Below are 18,407 nucleotides of genomic sequence, written 5' to 3'. Positions count from 1 at the left end.
GTCTTCCTTGTTCGTGTTTCCTTGGTTTCTGCATTTGTTGTTTGGCATTGTGGAGATATTCTTTGGTTTCTTCTTCTTTTTTCTTTTTTTTCCCCTTGCTGTGGTGGCTTCTCTCATTATACTATGACTCTAGATTAAGTGGACTGTCTGCTTTTGGTGAATATCTAGAGGCTTGTAGTGGGTGTGGCTGCAGAGCTCTGTTTAGTTCTTTAAGGTTAAGTGTGTGCCAAAGGTGACACACCCAGGTTTGGTGTGGTAAATCTCTCTCTCTATCTATCTTTTTATTCAGAAGGGAAGTAACTCAGCTCAGCTGAGCTCTTCTTGATGGCAATCAGTGCCTGAGCGCTAGCCCCAGTGTGTATAATATTCGTCTGCTCTGTCCCAAGGACCACACAAAGGATCTGTGCAGTCCTCAGTGTAAGCTTAGATTTCCCTGCAATGTCTCCCACCAGGTTGCCAAGGTTACCAAGTTTGTGGCGTCTCCCACCCAGAGTACTCACATCCCAGGCACAACGTGAGTTCTCCCACATATCCTCAATTTTTTTTTCCCCACAGTCCCAGTTCATGAGCTCCACACATTCACTAGGTCTTAATCTCCTGTAATTTCTCCCCACCAGAGTCATGTTTTTCTGCTTGGCTGAGGGCGGGCACAGTTCTGAGCTGGCTCAGCTGTTACGTATGCCCAAAATGGCACCTGCTGTAATTTTTTCCCCTGCCTTTGTAAGGTGAGTGGAGAGAGAGAATCATGTCTGTACCTGTCCCTTTTATTATTTTTTCTCTCCTCTAGTTAGGCTGGTGAACTTTTCCCCGCAGGGCTTCAAGCCTCCTTCCCTCTAGGCTCTTCCTGCTGCTTTCCCTCCAGTGTTTCAACTACTGCTGTTTCACTTCACCTCCCTTTCCAGTGCTGGTGTGTAGACTCAGCAGCTGGGGTCCTGAGCCGTGGGCACCTGTGCCCTCCACCTAGGTCCACTGTGTCCTACTGGTTCCAGAAGAGTTTCCTCTGCAGTTTTCTCCCCTAACTCTTCCCTGAGACTACAGTATCTCCACTTTTATTAAATTATCTTTTCCCAGACTATCAGTGTGCTCCCTCCTTATTCTGCCATCTTGGAGCTCTCTAAATAAATCTTTTAAAAAATAATCTGAACAAGTTTTTACTTAGCTCAGGTCATTACCTCCTATGCTCCCCTTTAGTTAGTTTGATTCCTAAGTTTTGGATACATTTATTTTTCCATTGGTCATCACTCCAATACTACTGTACTTTCCAATATTTCTTGTGCTATTTTCATACTCTTACCTAGGCTTTTCTCCACCACTTCCAAGTTCAGAATTGTAGGAAATGTGATGTAGCTGAATGAGAGATAACCAGAAATTCAGATATTTAAAGACAAGGTGAAGCAAACTTTGAACAATGACAGGGAAGAACCAGTTGGCAGATAAATTCTTTTTTCCTATACCCTGAAACACTTGCTGGGGTCCTTACAATGAATCAAACCTGATGATGTAGAGAAATCTTTCAGATTGGTTTATGGGAAGAGTTTGGAGCAAGCAGGACAGAGAGAGCTTGAAATATTGTATGCAGGGTACGTGGGCAATTATGGTATCGCAGAGGACAAGAAGTTTGTAGAAATGTGGACAGTAAAGACCATGCCAATGATGGAAATGAGTGTTTGTTTGGGAACTGGACTAAGGCCATCCTTGTAGTGGTGCGGAGAACCTGGCTTTATTGTGTCCGTGTCCTAAGACTTTGTAGTGGACTGGTTTGTTTGGAGGAGATTTCCAGACAGGATTTCAGGATAGCAAAGCATTGAGGCTATAGCACGCCTATAGCATTGGCTGCTGTTAGTAAGATTTCCATCAAGAATCAGGAGCAAAAAAGACCAGAAAGATTTGTAAAATTTGCAGCCTGCCCAGAAAAGGGAGAAGAAAGAACTGTTTGTGGCAGGAAAGTGAGGTGGAGAAATCCCTTGCTAATGAGATTAGCCTAAGTAAACCCTTCACATGTTATTGGACAAGACACTGAGAAAAAGACCCTGAGGCATTTAGAGATCTTGAAGGCAGAACCTCCCATTAGGGACCCAAACGAAGCCCAGAGGTGCAAGTTTTTTTCGAACATCCTCCAGGGCAGACTTCTTTCAGATAAGAGCCCTGGGCATCCTGCTAGCTAAGGACCTGCTCTGTCTTCTGACTTGCCTGTGAAGAGCTCTGAGGCTCAAACAGGTCCAGGCATGACTCCTGCTGGAGTGGACCTAGGCATCATTCATGGAATGCTGGGTGCCGGGTTTACAGGTATGCTGAATGCAAGATCCAGGGTTTTGGAAGCTTCTACCAAGATTTCAAAGGGAAACAGAGAATGAGGCAGAGTAGAGCTGCAGGATTGGAGCCTCTATGTGGAGTCATGCATAGTGAAGTTTTGAGAGTGGAGCTGCAGAGCGAGCTCAGAAAATCAGAACTGCGGCAACAGGACTCACCCCCTGAGAAAAGCTGCAAGCGATTTGGCCAGCAAGCCTGGGAAAGCTGCAGGCATCAGTGTTCGGCCTCAGAGGGTAGTCATGTGGCAGAGACCAACAGGGCCATGGAGGCCTCCACCTAGATTTTAAAGGATGTTTTGGACAAACTTTAGTCCTGCAGTGTCACTACAGAGAACCCCCACTAAGAGAACATGAAGCAGAAATCTGTGTGTGGGGAGGGGCGGGGGTGGTCAGAGCTGCTGCAGAGTCCCTGCCAGGGCAATACCTAGTAGAGCTACAGAAGTGAGATTCCAACCTGCTGGCCACAGATTCGTAAGGGTGCTGCTCAAGCTGTGGAGAACTCGGCCCTCACCACGGTGTGCCCAGTAGTTCTAGCATGAAGCTTTAAGATTTCATGTTTACCCTGCTGTAGTTTAGTTTCATTTTGGCCAAATTAATCTTTCCTATTTCCCAGTCGGTTTGCATTTTGGAATGGAAATGTATGCCTAATATCTGTCTCACCATTGTATCTCAGAAATCCCTAACTGGTCTGAGTGTATAGGGGTTTACAGCTGGAAGAGTTTGGACTTCGGACTTTCAAATTAATGTTGGACTGAGCTAAGATTTGGGGACTTTGAGAGAGATATTCGATGCATTTTGGATTGTGAAATAGTCATAAACCTTTAGGGCCTAGAGGCAGAATATTATGCTTTGGATGTGCCCCAAATGTCCATTTATTGGAATGTTGGTCCTAAAATCTTATACTATTGGATTAATGTTCATGGTTAATGGATTAAGGGTGGAAGATTTATCTAAGTATGGCATCTAGGAGGTGGGCCTGGTGTACAGTCTTTAGGTCACTGGGGGCTTGTTTTGGAAGGTGGTTCTTGCTGGAGGGCTGCTTATTTAAGCTGAGTTCAGCCGAGCTTACCCTCTCTGCTTCCTGATTTCCCTTGTGATTCTCCCTTCACCAAACTCTGGTCTTAGCAGTTGCCTAAACCAATTGGGGACCCATCTTGAAATGTAAGCCACCCAAATTGTAAGCCAAAATAAACCCCTTTCCTAGAAATCTGGTTATTTTAATTAAAGTAATGAAAATCTGACCAATATACCTGCCTATCTGGATTATAACATAATGGAGATCCTGGCTTTGATTTTCTATCTGTGCATTCATGCATGTAACTGCAGTGAATTTGAAAACATACCACTAGTACCTGCTCTCCCTTTTGCCTTCCCTCACTTACCTTTTTCACCCACTCCTCCCACCCCACAATTGCAGTTTCCAAAAATTCTGTGGCTTGTGAGCTTTGCCTCAAGCTGTGTTTTCTAGGAGATATTTATAACTGTACCTTATTTCCATTTTGGGGTCTTTTATTTGTCTTTAATGCTAAGGAAACTCATTCTCATTATTTCTTCAAATAATCTCATTGTTCTCTCTCTTGATACTTTTATTTTAATCCTGATATATTTTTATTCTTCCCCTTACTTCTTGCTTACTCCTATTTGAAGGATTTCTTGCCCTAATATTCTAGCTTATGAAATCATTATTTAGGTCTATCAAATATTTAAAAGAACACATTCATTGAGTTTTTATTTCAATGAGTATATTTTTCAAGTCTACTCTCACCAAATGGTTGTTTTCTTATTTTATGTTTCTGCTTTATTGTGCCCATATCTTTGTCATCTTACTGAAAGCAAATGCTTACTTTTATGTCTTTTTCTCTCTCTGGACCATGGTCCTGCTACTTTTGCTCTAATCATTAAAGTTAAGCTGGCTAAGCCTATCATCTATTCTTTGCTAATGATGGTAACTTCAGATGAGCTATTTACAGACTTATATAATGACACAAAGAAACAGCAAAAGCCTGGACCCTGGTTTCTGATCCATAAGGATACTTGGGAGGTTGGGAATGAAGGCTATTTATGAATAAGCCTTTCTCTGGTTATAATTTGAGTTTAAATGATCACTTTTCCCTGCCCCCCACCCCTACCCCCATCACTCCTTATTCAACGGGAAACTAACAGGACTTTTTCTTGCTGCTATCCAGGGACTGCCATTCATGGTGTAATTGCCTGTGGATTTGTAAAGCAGTGAGGATAATGCATACTCAGATGCCTGCACTTTATGCTGTGGGTTCCTCCTCCTTGTTATTGGATGTCTGAGCCTGCTACCTCTCCCAGGTGCTGTGCTCAAATGCTGCTTCAGTGCCCAATAATCAGACCAGGACAGTGTGGAAGGGACAAGTGTATAGACAGCATGCCTTCCACAGTCAGCCCACTCTGACTCCCATCCTATTCTCTGGCCCTAGGATCCATATGTTTTCTTGTTTTTCTGTTCCACCCCAAATTTGGATAAGGGGAGGCATATTGTAACCCAGGTGTGTTTACTACCTTTAGTCCATGAGTGATATTAAAAGGAGTTTAAACTGGTCAACAACTTCCTTTAAGATCCACCGTTACTTGAGAATCACAACACATCACAGAGACCACTCCAATTCTTGACCCCTTCTTCCCAGCCGGAGGCCTCACTTCTCTGCCCCAATACCCTCTTCTCGATCAGTAAGGAGCTCTGTGAAGTTCCAGAAACACCTGCTGCTGTTTCAGGTTGCAGTGTTGGCACTTGCCAGTCCATTTGCTACGAAAACCTTCCTCCTTTATCAACAACATTCCTAGAAAATTCTTACCCATTCTCTTATCAGCAAGCATTGAACAACTCTGCCCATACATTTAATCAGCAAATATTTGCTAACAACCATATGTAAACAATGGTGAACAAGACAGTCTATGCCTTCCTAAAACTTCATCTACTTATAAATACAGTTTGGTAATTAATATGAAGTTGTAATAAAATGTGATAAGTATAAGATAGAGTATAGGAATCCAGAGGAACTCGGTGTGATTAGTGGGGATAGCTTCTCTCATGGGCTAGGAGTTAGCTGGACAAAAGGAATCCGGGAGATGTATCCTGTCAAGAGAATAATAGTTTAATGTTCTAAGACTCTCTAAGATAAGAGAAAAATGTATCTGAAGAATTAAAAGGGTTTCCTTTGGGCATAGTATATGTCAGGAGAGTGGTAAGAGGCTGGATACATGGGCAGGTGCCAACCCACTAGGGATCCTGTTGGACATGTTAAGAGTTTTGTCATATACTGTACTCAAGAGCAGTGATAGTAACTGCCTGGTTACATTTATTTTTGGGTATCACTGGTTCCTGCATACCATAAGAACTGTAGAGTTGGGGTGACTCTTAGAGAAAGATCAGTTAGGAAATTATTGTGTCTCAGTCCAAGAAAATGATATATTTTGAATTAGTTGAGGACGCAATTCTTGTTACTCTACTCTATACTACTTTTTACTATATATATATAGATATAGATATCACATATTGCATGGCATGTTAATTGTTTATTTACAGATGTCTCATTATATTTGAGCTAGTATCTTGTTTTTAAAAATATGAACTCTCAGTATTTAATACATGATATATCCTCAGCACATCCCTGCAGAAAGAATGATGGTATGATCTTACTGGATGATTAATTTGGCTGAACAGATAAGGAAGGTGGAGAATGTTGAAACAGAATCAGCGAGTTATGAGTTAAGAGTCTTGATAGCAGTTAGGGATGGGAGAGAGTGGCAATTGGATTTAATAGGAACAAAGAAACTTTATAGTAATAGAGTGAGAGGAAAGTATGAATATAGTGTTGGGTAGACTGCAAGGAAGGTGCTGGGAAGAGCAGAGATCTCCTGTTGAGTTAATTTCTTAATGAAACACTACAAAAATCTGATGGGGGATGGGAGGAGGTAGGATATTTTAGGAGAGAGAAGATGGGGCACAGCCATTTTAGAGATGGGAAAAGGGAACATTCTCCCTGGGAAATTGCACTGAGTCGCATTTATGCTTGAGAAATTGTGAAGTAATCTAAATGATCAAACCTGACCTCCACTCTTTACTCACATTTATAGAGCACCTTTTCCTTTTTCTTGGTTTCTTTCATATGGTACTTAGGTTCTCCCTCTCTGTCTCTCTCTCTCTCCCACAAATTAACCTCAATCCTTTTCTCAATTCTTTTTTTCATAAAGTAGTAACTATTCTTCTCTCCCAGGTTCTTGGCTTTTGTCTGCCACTATGATGGGCCTTCTCTGCCCGTGCTTTGTCTGTAGTAAGAGGAAGCTCTTTGTTGATCAGGGCAAGAGAGTGAGGACCTGAGAGAGAAGACACATTGGCTTTGCTGTTGCAAGCCACTGCTGGTAATAGAAAAGTGAGTCTGTCCGTAGTCCCACCTTTGTTTTTATCAAGTCATAAAAGTAGTGAAAGAACTTCTATAATGGGGTCGCTACCACAAAAATGCCCATGCTCACCTGCACAGCTTTTAAAAAATCTAGGCATCTGGGGTGCTTCTTCAGAAAATAGGTTCAATAGACCATAAGTGTCTTCAAAAGCCCACAGGTGAATCTAACATGCACTTTGAAGTTGAGAATCACTTTGCTTCTCCAGTAAAAGGAACCAGAACTTGTAGGAGAAGGAATTGACTTCGGGGTGGGACAGGAAGATTTCACATGAGCCCGGAATCCTTTATGGTGCCGGAAATCCATAAAAAGATAGGAACTTGTCAAGAAAATGAGAGACAAACCTGGAGGTGAGCAAACAAATAAAAACAAAAATTAGTGGTAAAAATGAATTTAACCCCATAGAATAAAATGATGTTCCATGATCCCTGACTAATATAAGTTAATGTTTCACTAGGTAAATGAGACAGCTCTCCCTCATAAGAGAATCTTAACAAATGTAGAAGAAAAAGGGAAATAATCACTGAGATAATACCATAGTAATACACATTGCAGGTAAGATCCAGTGTGTGCTAAAATTGGTAGATAAAAGTTTCAAGAGAAATAAGATTTGTGTAGTTTCAAAGTATCTCTCCTTCGGACTGGCGCCATGGTGCAGTGGGTTAAAGCCCTGGCCTGAAGCACCAGCATCCCACATGGACGACGGTTCATGTCCTGGCTGCTCCTCTTCCGATCCAGCTCTCTGCTATGGCCTGGGATAGCAGTAGAAGATGGCCCAAGTCCTTGGGCCCCTGCATCTGCGTGGGAGACCCAGAAGAAGCTCCTGGCTTTGGATTGGTGCAGTTCCAGCCGTTGCGGTCATCTGGGGAGGGAACCAGCGGATGGGAGACCTCTCTCTCTTTCTTTCTCTCTCTCTGTCTCTACCTTTCTCTGTAACTGTCTTTCAAAGAAATAAAATAAATCTTTTTGAAAAAAGTATCTCTCCTGATGCTTATCAACTATAGTGGGGAACATAGTGAACTTACATTGGTGTGACCCAACTCATAATGATGTCGTGCAGTGATCAAGGTCAACATAATAATAAGGCATGTAAACTTCATGATACCCTTGGCATGATGCACTGAGAATGGCACAACATTGTTACAATTCTTGGCAGGAATGAATTCTTTCTCTATGGTGAACACATAGTACCTCACATAGGTTTTCTCTTCCTGGGATGTGCTATTCCATTTCCAGGTCACTGCTCAATGCACACACCTTGCCCTCTTGCTGCGGATGGTTCTTTCTCATTTTCTGGTTCTCTTCTTCTGTGACTTAGATGTGCTCCTTGACTAACCAAGCTGAATACACTCTCTTATTAGTTTTGCTGTTAGTTCTTTCCTTGCAGCACTGACCTTCTTAACCATCACACACTATCTGCATGATTTGCAACTTGATGGAAATGGCCACGTGCGTCTTGTCCATCAGCGATACTTGATGGCTGACATGATTCCTGAAATGCATATGAAAATCATAAAGGTTTTATGAAAATGCGGATGAATGAGTGGATGAACAAATAGAAAAATTCCTCATTCTGAATGGAAATCTAAAACATACTATGGAAACAGAAGGTAAGGCTTTAAATCATGTCTGCTACTGACTGATCTCGTACTGTTAGGCATGTTTTTGTTTTTCTCTTAGTACTCTAGTTGCTAAATCTGTAAAATGAAAGATTTGTAGGGGTTCCTAGTATTGGTAAAGATTATTAATTTAAATTTAAATTGTTACTGTTGTTGTAGTTTCAATTTTCTAAGTATCTAATGGATGGTGGGTACAACATGTAACTTCTCTGGGCTTTTTCTTCTTGGCCCCAGAGATGGAAGTGAGTTTCACCTGAAGTGAGAGTTGGACCATGAAGGATAAGAGGCTTGAATTGGTTCAGTACAGTAAACTACTGCAATTAGTGACTTCTGCCTTGGGCACGTAAACTGTACAAAGCCTCATATGCCAGCCAGAACATTGCTGTCCTTGGAATAAATGACTTCTCAGATTACTTAAATTTGTGCTAGTTGTGTCATGCTATGCATGTAAAATTACTTCAATTTATAAAAATTCCTAAGAAAAATACTTAGGAGTCAATGGGTCTCTTGTGTTCAAAGCTCCTGTGTTAGAGTCTAATTCAACCTATCTTTATTCCAAATTGCTACTTCACATATCCAAATACAATTCTGTTGATAACCTGTAAAATATATTTTTACACAGTTTAAATGGCTTTATTTAGTAGCCCACAGGGTTGATAACATGTTTCTTATAAAATTTTGACAGTTGCTAGCAGATCTAATCGATCAGTCCTACAGGTTTAACAATTCCTTTCAGTTCTTTTCTGATTAAAAAAATTGGGCACTGCATGACATTATGTACTCTTAAAAGGATAGGGAAAAGTTCAAATAGGAAGTTATAAAAATTAAAAATAATACAGGTACTTCTTAAATTTCCAATTAGTTCTTAAATCTCTAATTGGCTAACAATGGTGGATTGCAGCGCCACCTGCTGGCAAGAAACTTTTTTTTTTTTTTTTTTTTTTTTTTTTTTACCCATTTTATGAATTTGTTGCCCCAGCCTGGGTTTTTTGCACAAAATTTTATGTGATCTATATACGTAGGAATTATTCAGATATAATTTCTTTTTAAGTCGGATAACAAATAAAGGCATTCATTTTCCAGATCACTCTTGTTCTAAAAGATAACAGCAGTAGGCTTGAATGGGAAATGTTTCAGGTGATAATTTCTTTAAGATTTATTCATCACCCAAAAATCAGAGTTACAAAGAATGAGTGAGTGAGAGAGGGGAAGAGAGAGAGAGAGAGAGAGAGAGATTGATTGATTTCCATCTGCTGGTTCACTTCCCAGATAGCTACAATGGCCAGGGCTGGGCCAGGCTGGAGCCAGGAGCTTCATCTGGGTCCGCCATGTGAGTGGCAGGGGCCCCAAGCACTTGGGCCATCTTCTGCTGTCTTTTCCAGGGAGCTGGATCAGAACTGGAGCAGCCAAGACTTGAACCAGTTCCCATATGGGATGCCAGAGTTGCAGGAAGCACCTTTGCTCATTATGCCACAACACCAGCCCCATGATTAAAATTTCTGAACCTTTTTTTTTCCTTTCTTGTTTTATACATAGACTGCTACTGTCAGGATCTAAAGTTATGGGAGTTGGAAAATAGAGTGACAGGCACTGTCAGAATAGATTGCACTTCATTGCTCTGGGTTTGTTTTAGCACTTTTAGTTTAGTATTATTTCTTCAATGAATTTGGAAGTGTGGAGGGATCTGGATCTATAACAAATGGCTAGCATCCCAGCATCACGAAATGTGGCCTGAAGATCTTTGGTTTTTAGAGCATGACTGCTTTGATTGGCTACCACTAACTGCAGATGTGGCCCATCTTTAATCTCTTTCCCTGTAGGGCTGTCAGCAAGGGCACCAGATGCTAAATGAAACTATTAAATGTATGATGATGTTAATGTAAGCTGGATGCCTACCTGTCCTAATAAAAAAAATCCACTCATTTAAAAATGTTATATAGCAACATATTTGAGCTATTATTTATTTTAATTATCTTGATAGGTATAATGATTTTTATTTCGTGCTGTAAGGCACCTAAAGCAATGGATAATTATTGCATCTCTCTCCAGATCATAAAAATATGAGACACTAAGCAGTTCAAGCTGGCGTGGTGGGAAGATTACTGCTAAATTTAGTGACCAGGAAAGATTCTCTCTAAAGTTTTGGACTGACCAGAGAACACACATCTCTCTTCAATCTTGGACTGTGCTCTCAAAATTTCATGGCTGGTTAGTTTCTTTGAGAACCAAAGGATTTATCCAGAAGTGTAACTTGAAAACATCTATATTCAGTTTGACTTCAGGAATGTTTGATTTTTTTTCTTTTTCTAGTCAGAAAAAGATAATGCATTAGTAGTCCCCAGGTGTGGGTTTTGTCTTAATGCTTGAGAATTAAAAGTGGTGAGGGGTTTGCATACTTGTACCTGCTAGTTTCCTGGTATTTGCTTTACTACATCTTGTCATTTCTCTTATAACTCATTTTGAAGACATTTTAGTTTAGTTTGGTAATTTCCAGTAATAGTTTAAGAATCCTTTTAATGACATGTTATTATCTTGATGGATATTATTAGAATATAATCAAATCTGAATGATTCTGCACATATATAGAAATATAGACAGAAAAGGTTTTGAAATATTATACATACCACAAATAGGTTATTTTGCTGACAAATATAAATGCACAATGAACATTGAATTGAGATAGTAGATTTTTATGACATCCATTATAGGTCCAAAAATTTCCTTTTGGTACACATCAGGTTTATTTATAATTTTGCTTTATTCTCTTTAATAAATGTAATTTTCCTTTTTATTTTTGTTTTAAAGATTTATTTATTTATTTGAAAGGCAGTTACAGAGATACAGAGAGACAGAAAGAAAGATCCTCCCACTATTTCACTTCCCAAATGGCTGCATTGGCTGGAGCTTTGTTCATCAGAAACCAGGAGCCAGGAGCTTCTTCCGAGGATCCCACAGGATGCAGAGGCCCTAGCACTTGGGCCATCTTCCACTGGTTTCCCAGGAACATTAGCAGGGACCTGATTGGAAATGGAGCAGCTGGGACACAAACTGGTACCTATCTGGGATGCCAGCGGTGTTGGAGGTGCTGGTGTTATACTCCAGACCACTATGCCAGCCCCTGTTAATTTTCTTTTAAAGGGAGACCTTGATACTTGGGAGACATAGCTGAAAGCACTGTGTAATACTTGTGAAGTTATTTGTATATATTGCAGGTATCTTGAGCATAGTCTTTCTGAAGGAGCGCCAAGTACTTTTTAAAGCAGACTATTTACACAGAAATGCTATGAAAAGTGGACGATAAATATTATTAGAATATTTTTCTAATAGAAAACTTTCATCATAACATTAAAATTATTTGTTCAAGTTTTTGTAGTTCAAGGACATGAAAAATAGTCCTTTCAAAAGTTAAAATAGTTCAAGATTTTATTTATTTATTTGAGAGGTAGAGTTAAAGACAGTGAGAGGGAGAGACAGGGAAAGGTTCTCCAGCCATTGGTTCACGCCCCAGTGGCCGCAATGGCCAGAGCTGAGACCATCAGGAGGCAGGAGCTTCTGCCTGGTCTTCGATGCGGGTATAGGGGCCTAAGTGCTTGCACCATCTTCTACTGCTTTCCCAGGTCCTGAAAGAGAGCTGGACAGGAAGAGGAGCAGCCAGGACTAGAACTGGCACCCATATGGGATGCCGGAGACAGGCGGAGGATTAACCTGTTGCTTCACAGTGCCTGCCCCAGGACTATGTTTATGAGCAGTTTTAGAGTCACAGGAAAATTGAGAATAAGGCATGGATATTTCCCATGTATACCCCACACATACACATACTCCCCCATTATCAACATCCTCCATCAGAGTGGTGTGTTTGCTATGATTCTTGAGCAAAAACTAACACATCATTGTCTCACAAAGCCCATGGTTTATATAAGATTTCACTTTTTGTGTTATAAATTCTATGTGTTTGGACAAATATATGATAATATGTATCTACTATTATAAAATCTGACAGGGTATTTTAGTGCCCTAAAAAATCCTCCCTGGTGCCTGCCATCCCTTCCTCTCCTCTAACCACTGGCAACTGCTGATCATCTTATCTGCAGAGTTTTGTTTTCCCTGTAATACTGTATACAGTCATCCCTTGGTATCTGTGGGGGATTGGTTCCAGGAAATCCACTCCTATGGGTGTGTAACTCCACGGGTGCTCAAGTCAAGTACCTTACATAAAATGATGTCATATTTGTATACAGTGATAAGCATCTTCATGTATACTTTAAATCTCTAAAATACCCATAGTGCTTAATGTAATGCAGCTGTTATATAAATACTTATAATAATGGGGCTGGTGCTATGGCACAGTAGGTAAAGCCACTGCCTGCAGTTCCAGCATCCCATACAGGCACCGGTTCGAGACCCTGCTGCTCCACTTCTGGTCCAGCTCTCTGCTGAGAAATCAGTAGAAGATGGCCCAAGTCCTTGGGCCCCTGCACCCGTGTGGGAGACCTGGAAGAAGCTCCTGGCTCCTGGCTTTGGATTGGTGCAGCTCTGGCCATTGTGGCCATCTGGGGAGTGAACCAGCAGATGGAAGATCTCGCTCTCCCTCTCCATCTCTCCCTCTTTCCCTCTCTCCCTCTCTCCCTCTCTCCCTCTCTCCCTCTCTCTCTCTCTCTGCCTCTCCTCTCTCTGTGTAACTCTGACTTTCAAGCAGAATAAATAAAGCTTTAAAAAAATACTTATAATGTATTTTGGGGGAAATGTCAAGGTAAAATGTTTGTAAGTGTTTGATACAGGCACAATATTTCTTCTAGTGTTTTCAGTTTTTAGTTGGTTGAATCCAGGGATGCAAAGTCCACAAATACAGAAGGTTGTAGTCGGAATAATGCAGTGTGTGTCACCTTTTCAAATTGGCCTTTTTCACTTAACAATGTGCATTTAAGTTCCCAGGACGTCTTTCATGGCCTAACAGCCTATTTCTCTTAAGTGCTGAATGATACTCTGTTGTCTAGATGCGCCACAGTTGATCTACTCACCTACTGAAGTGTATCTTTGTTTATTCTAAGTTTTAGTAATTATGACTCCATTTGTGAATCTCTACGACTGTTGTGAGATTGTGCTGAAGATTTCAAAGGCAGGAGCCAGGAACTCCATCCTGGTCTCCCAGGTGGGTGGCAGGGAGCCAAGCACTTTAACCATTTTCTACTGCTTTCCCAAGGTTTTTTTTTTTTTTTTTTTTTTTTTTTTTTTTTAAGGCAGAGTTAGACAGTGAGAGAGAAAGACAGAGAGAAAGGTCATCCTTTTGTTGGTTCACCCCCCCAAATGGCCACTACGGCCAGCACGCTATGCCGATCTGAAGCCAGGAGCCAGGTGCTTCCTCCTGGTCTCCCATGCGAGTGCAGGGCCCAAGGACTTGGGCCATCCTCCACTGCCCTCCCGGGCCACAGCAGAGAGCTGCACTGGAAGAGGAGCAACCGGAACAGAATCCGGGGCCCCAACCAGGATTAGAACCCCGTGTGCCGGCGCCACAGGCAGAGGATTAGCCAAGTGAGCCGCAGCACCAGCCCCCAAGCATATTTTTAATAGAAAGCTTTTATTTAATAAATATAAATTTCATAAGTACAACTTTTGGATTTTAGCGGTTCTTTGCCATACCCGCCAACCATCCTACACCCTCTCCCATCCCATTCTTCACTAAGATTCATTTTTAATTATCTTTATATACAGAAGATCAACTCTATAATAAGTAAAGATTTCAATAGTTTGTACCCACACAGATACACAAAGTATAAAATACTGTTTGACTACTGGTTATACCGTTAATTCACATAGTACAACACATTAAGGACAGAGGACCTACATGGGGAGCAACTGCACAGTGACTCCTGTTGTTGATTTAGGAATTGGCACTCTTATTTATGGCATCAGTGATCACCCAAGGCTCTTGTCATGAGCTACCAAGGCTATGGAAGCCTATTGAGTGCACAAACTCTGACATTATTTAGACAAGCCATAGTCAAAGTGAAAGTTCTCTCCTTCCTTTCTCCATCAAAGAAGTTCCTCCTTCTTTGATGGCCCATTCTTTCCACAGGGATCTCACTCACAGATATCTTTCATGTAGGTCATTTTTTTTTTGCACAGTGTCTTGGCTTTCCATGGCTGAAATGCTCTCATGGGCTTTTTAGCCAGATCTGAATGCCTTAAAGGCTGATTCTGAGGCCAGAGTGCTGTTTAGGGCATTTGACATTCTATGAGTCTGCTGTGTATCCTGTGCAGGATTGTTCTATCCTTTTTAATTCTATCAATTATTATTAGCAGACACTTGGTCTTGTTTATGTGATCCCTTTGACACTTATTCCTATCTTTATGATCAGTTATGAACTTAAACTGATCACTTTAACTGGTAAGATGGTGGTGGTACCTGCCAACTTAATGGGATTTGGAGTTCCATGGCATGTTTTTAGCTTTACCCTTAGCAGTAAGTCCAAGGAAATGTTTACCCAACTGTACATCTCCTCCCTCTCTTATTCCCACTCTTATTTTTAACAGTGAACAATTTTCAATTGGATTTAAACACCTAGGAATTATTCTGTGTTAAATAAAGAGTTCAACCAATGGTATTAAGTAGAAAAAGAAAATAATAAAAAAAATAGTAAGCTGTTCCTCAATAGTCAGGACAAGGACTAATCAATTCATTGTTTCTCATAGTGTCAGTTTCACTTCTACAGGTTTCCTTTTAGGTGCTCAGTTAGTTGTCACAGATCAGAGAGAACATATGATATTTGTCCCTTTGGGACTGGCTTATTTCACTTGCATGATGTTTTCCAGATTCCTCCATTTTGTTGCAAATGACCAGATTTCATTTTTTTTTTTTTTTACCGCTGTGTAGTCTTCCATAGAGTACATAGCCCATAATTTCTTTATCCAGTCTTCTGTTGATGGGCATATAGATTGATTCCATGTCTTAGCTGTTGTGAATTGTGCTGCAATAAACATTGAGGTGCAGACAGCTCTTTTATTTGCCAATTGAATTTCTTTGGGGTAAATTCCGAGGAGTGGGATGGCTGGGTCATATGGTAAGGCTATATTAATAGGGAACTAACTTTGGAAGTGGAGGATATGGAAGTCAACCTAGCGCTCAGATATGGGACGCTGGCATTTAAGGTGGTGGCTTAACACAATGTACTACAGCAGTGTCCAGAGAGTTTCAGTTAATAAATTTGTGTGTGTGTGTGTGTGTGTGTAAGAACCAGATTTTAGTGGGAGGGACTTTTCTCATTGATTTCTTATTTTTAATTTTGTTAACTTTTTGCTTTAATTTTTGCTTCTTCTGTGTACCTTGAAGCTTATTTGCTCTTATTTTTTAGTTTCCTAATGTGAAAGCTGAGATTATTAATCTTGGAACTTTCTTCTTTGGTAACATATGCCTTCAATTCTATATATTTCCTGTAAGCATTGCTTTCAATGTACCTTACAAATTTTATAAACTATATATTTACTTTCATGTATTTTAAAAATTTCTTTTTTTTCATTTGCTAATGTTATTTGGAATTATGTTTCCCATTTTCTAGTAATTTTTAGATTTTAATTTTGATTCTAATGTGATGTTAGCAGACATTATATGATTTCTGTTCTATAAATTTGAAGTTTTTTAAAAAAATATTTATTTTTGAAACAGAGAATGAGAGAGAGAGAGAGAGAGAGAGATCTTCCATTGGCTGGTTCACTCCCCAGAAAGCCACTATGGCTAGTGCTGGGCCCAGCAGAAGCCAGGAACCAGGAGCTTCTTCCTGGTGTCCTATGTGGGTGGGCGGGGCCCAAATACTTAGGCCAGCTTTTGCTGCTTTTCCTTGGCCATTAGCAGGGACCTGGATTGGAAGTGGAGCAGCCAGGACATGAATGGGCACCCTTGTTGGATGCTGACTTCGCCAGCAATGATTTAGCCCACCATGCCACAACACTGGCCCCATGAAGGTTTTTTGTAACCTAGAATGTCATCCATCTTGTGAATGTTCCATGTGAGCTTGAAAGTGTTGTATATTCTGCTGTTGGATTGGATAGTCCATCGGTGTGTACTGTTGCAGTTGATTGATAGCGTTAGGGAGTTCGTTTCTGTTTTACTCTGTCTGTGGGATCTGCAGAGGGGTGTGTGGGATTTCTGCAGAGGAGTGTTGAAATCTCTAATAATAGTGGATTCACATGTTTCTGCTTGAAGTTCTATCACATTCTACCTGAAATATTTTAATGTTCTATTTTAAGTAGGTATATAGTAGGGATTATGTTTTCTCAGATAATTGATTTATCACTGTGTAATGCCCCCTCTTGATATCTGATGATAATTCTTTCCTTACATTTGCTCTTCATGAAATTAATACAGCTATTCTTGCTTTCTTTTGACTGGTGTTGCAGTTCCATATTTCTCGCTATCTCTTCACCTTTAATATGTGAGTACTGTTATATTAAAGTGCATTTCTTATAGGTGATGTTTAATTGGGCCTTGCTTTTTTTTTTTTTTTTTTTTTTTTTGGTCTACTGTGATAATCTGTTTTTAGTTGGTACATTTAGACCATGACTTTCAAAGTGGTGTTGGTGGAGTTGGATTAATGTCTAGCATGTTCATATTTGTTTCTGTTTCCTATTTGTTGCCCATATTCTTTCTCCCTCTTGTGAAATTTTTTGTCAATTATATTTGTATAACTTTTGGTTTAATGTAATACTTGTACATTTATATGTGATATAGAGCAATATTTCAATATATACACAGTATAAATTTATTTTATCTTCTACAATTCCTCTCTCTTATGGTTATAATTGCAAATTTTAAAGTTTTATAGTCTCCCTTTCTTAGTATACCAATTATGCTATTTTTTTGGAGTAAAATTAAGTTTTTATTGTGATAGTCTGTTTTAACTATGAAAATAAGTTCACTTTAAAGAAAGATGTAGGCCGGCGCCGCGGCTCACTAGGCTAATCCTCCGCCTAGCGGCGCCGGCACACCGGGTTCTAGTCCCGATCGGGGCGCTGGATTCTGTCCCGGTTGCCCCTCTTCCAGGCCAGCTCTCCCCTGTGGCCAGGGAGTGCAGTGGAGGATGGCCCAGGTGCTTGGGCCCTGCACCCCATGGGAGACCAGGAAAAGCACCTGGCTCCTGGTTCCTGCCATCGGATCAGCGCGGTGCGCTGGCCGCAGCGCGCCGGCCGCGGTGGCCATTGGAGGGTGAACCAACGGCAAAGGAAGACCTTTCTCTCTGTCTCTCTCTCACTGTCCACTCTGCCTGTCAAAAAAAAAAAAAAAAAAAAAAGAAAGAAAGATGTAATTCCCTCTGAATTAAGCCTGAACTTATTTAAGCTCTCAATGAGGGGCGAGAAGTTGGTCAAGTCTTTCTAACTATGAATATAAAATTAATAAAGTTTATTTAACAAGTAGGAGCTCATTTCTCTGTGGCATTTGGACACCTTTCGGATCTGCCATAGGCTGATTTTCTAGCTTTACTGTCTCAAATGATTATACTAGTTTTTATTTTCACTGTTGTTCGTCATTGCTATTCCGTTTGCAATATATATTTACAACTGATCCAAGCTCACTTTCAAGTAACATTGTATTGCTCACAGGTGGAATAAGTACCTTAAAACAAAATATTACTAATTTCTTTCCTTTGTATCACTGCTGTCATTCATTTCAATTATATGTGTCATAATCCTATAAATGCACATTTAAGGTATAATCATAAGCATACATTATTGAATACATGTTGCCAATATGTTGAAAAAAGTTTAGGGGCCAGTGCCGTGGCACACTAGGTTAATCCTCCACTTTGGCACAGGCATCCGTATGGGCACCGGGTTCTAGCACCGGTTGCTCCTCTTCCAGTCCAGCTCTCTGCTGTGGCCCGGGAGGGCAGTGGAGGATGGCCCAAGTGCTTGGGCCCTGCACCCGCATGGGAGACCAGGAGGAAGCACCTGGCTCCTGGCTTCGGATCGGCGCAGCGTGCTGGCTGTAGTGACCATTTGGAGGGTGAACCAACGGAAGGAAGACCTTTCTCTCTGTCTCTCTCTCTCACTGTCTAACTCT

The 18,407-nt window shown here is 40.7% G+C and overlaps 1 long non-coding RNA gene across 3 annotated transcripts in view; it reads left to right on the top strand.

Moving 5' to 3' along the window:
• LOC103348759 (uncharacterized) overlaps positions 1-18,407 on the top strand; it is a 152,006-nt gene that overhangs the window by 20,143 nt on the left and 113,456 nt on the right. Inside the window, exon 2 of one of the 3 annotated variants that reach the window (XR_016231549.1) lies at positions 8,111-8,347. The exons of the other annotated variants lie outside the window; for them this stretch is intronic. This is a non-coding gene — a long non-coding RNA (uncharacterized LOC103348759). The remainder of the gene's footprint in view (positions 1-8,110; positions 8,348-18,407) is intronic. 3 annotated transcript variants of the gene reach the window in all.

The sequence above is a fragment of the Oryctolagus cuniculus genome, chromosome 3 (genome assembly GCF_051225735.1).
Source record: "Oryctolagus cuniculus isolate XC-2025 breed Fujian yellow rabbit chromosome 3, ASM5122573v1, whole genome shotgun sequence".
NCBI lineage: Eukaryota > Metazoa > Chordata > Mammalia > Lagomorpha > Leporidae > Oryctolagus > Oryctolagus cuniculus.
Note: the sequence above shows the minus strand (reverse complement) of the source record. Positions and strands in the feature narration are given on the sequence as shown.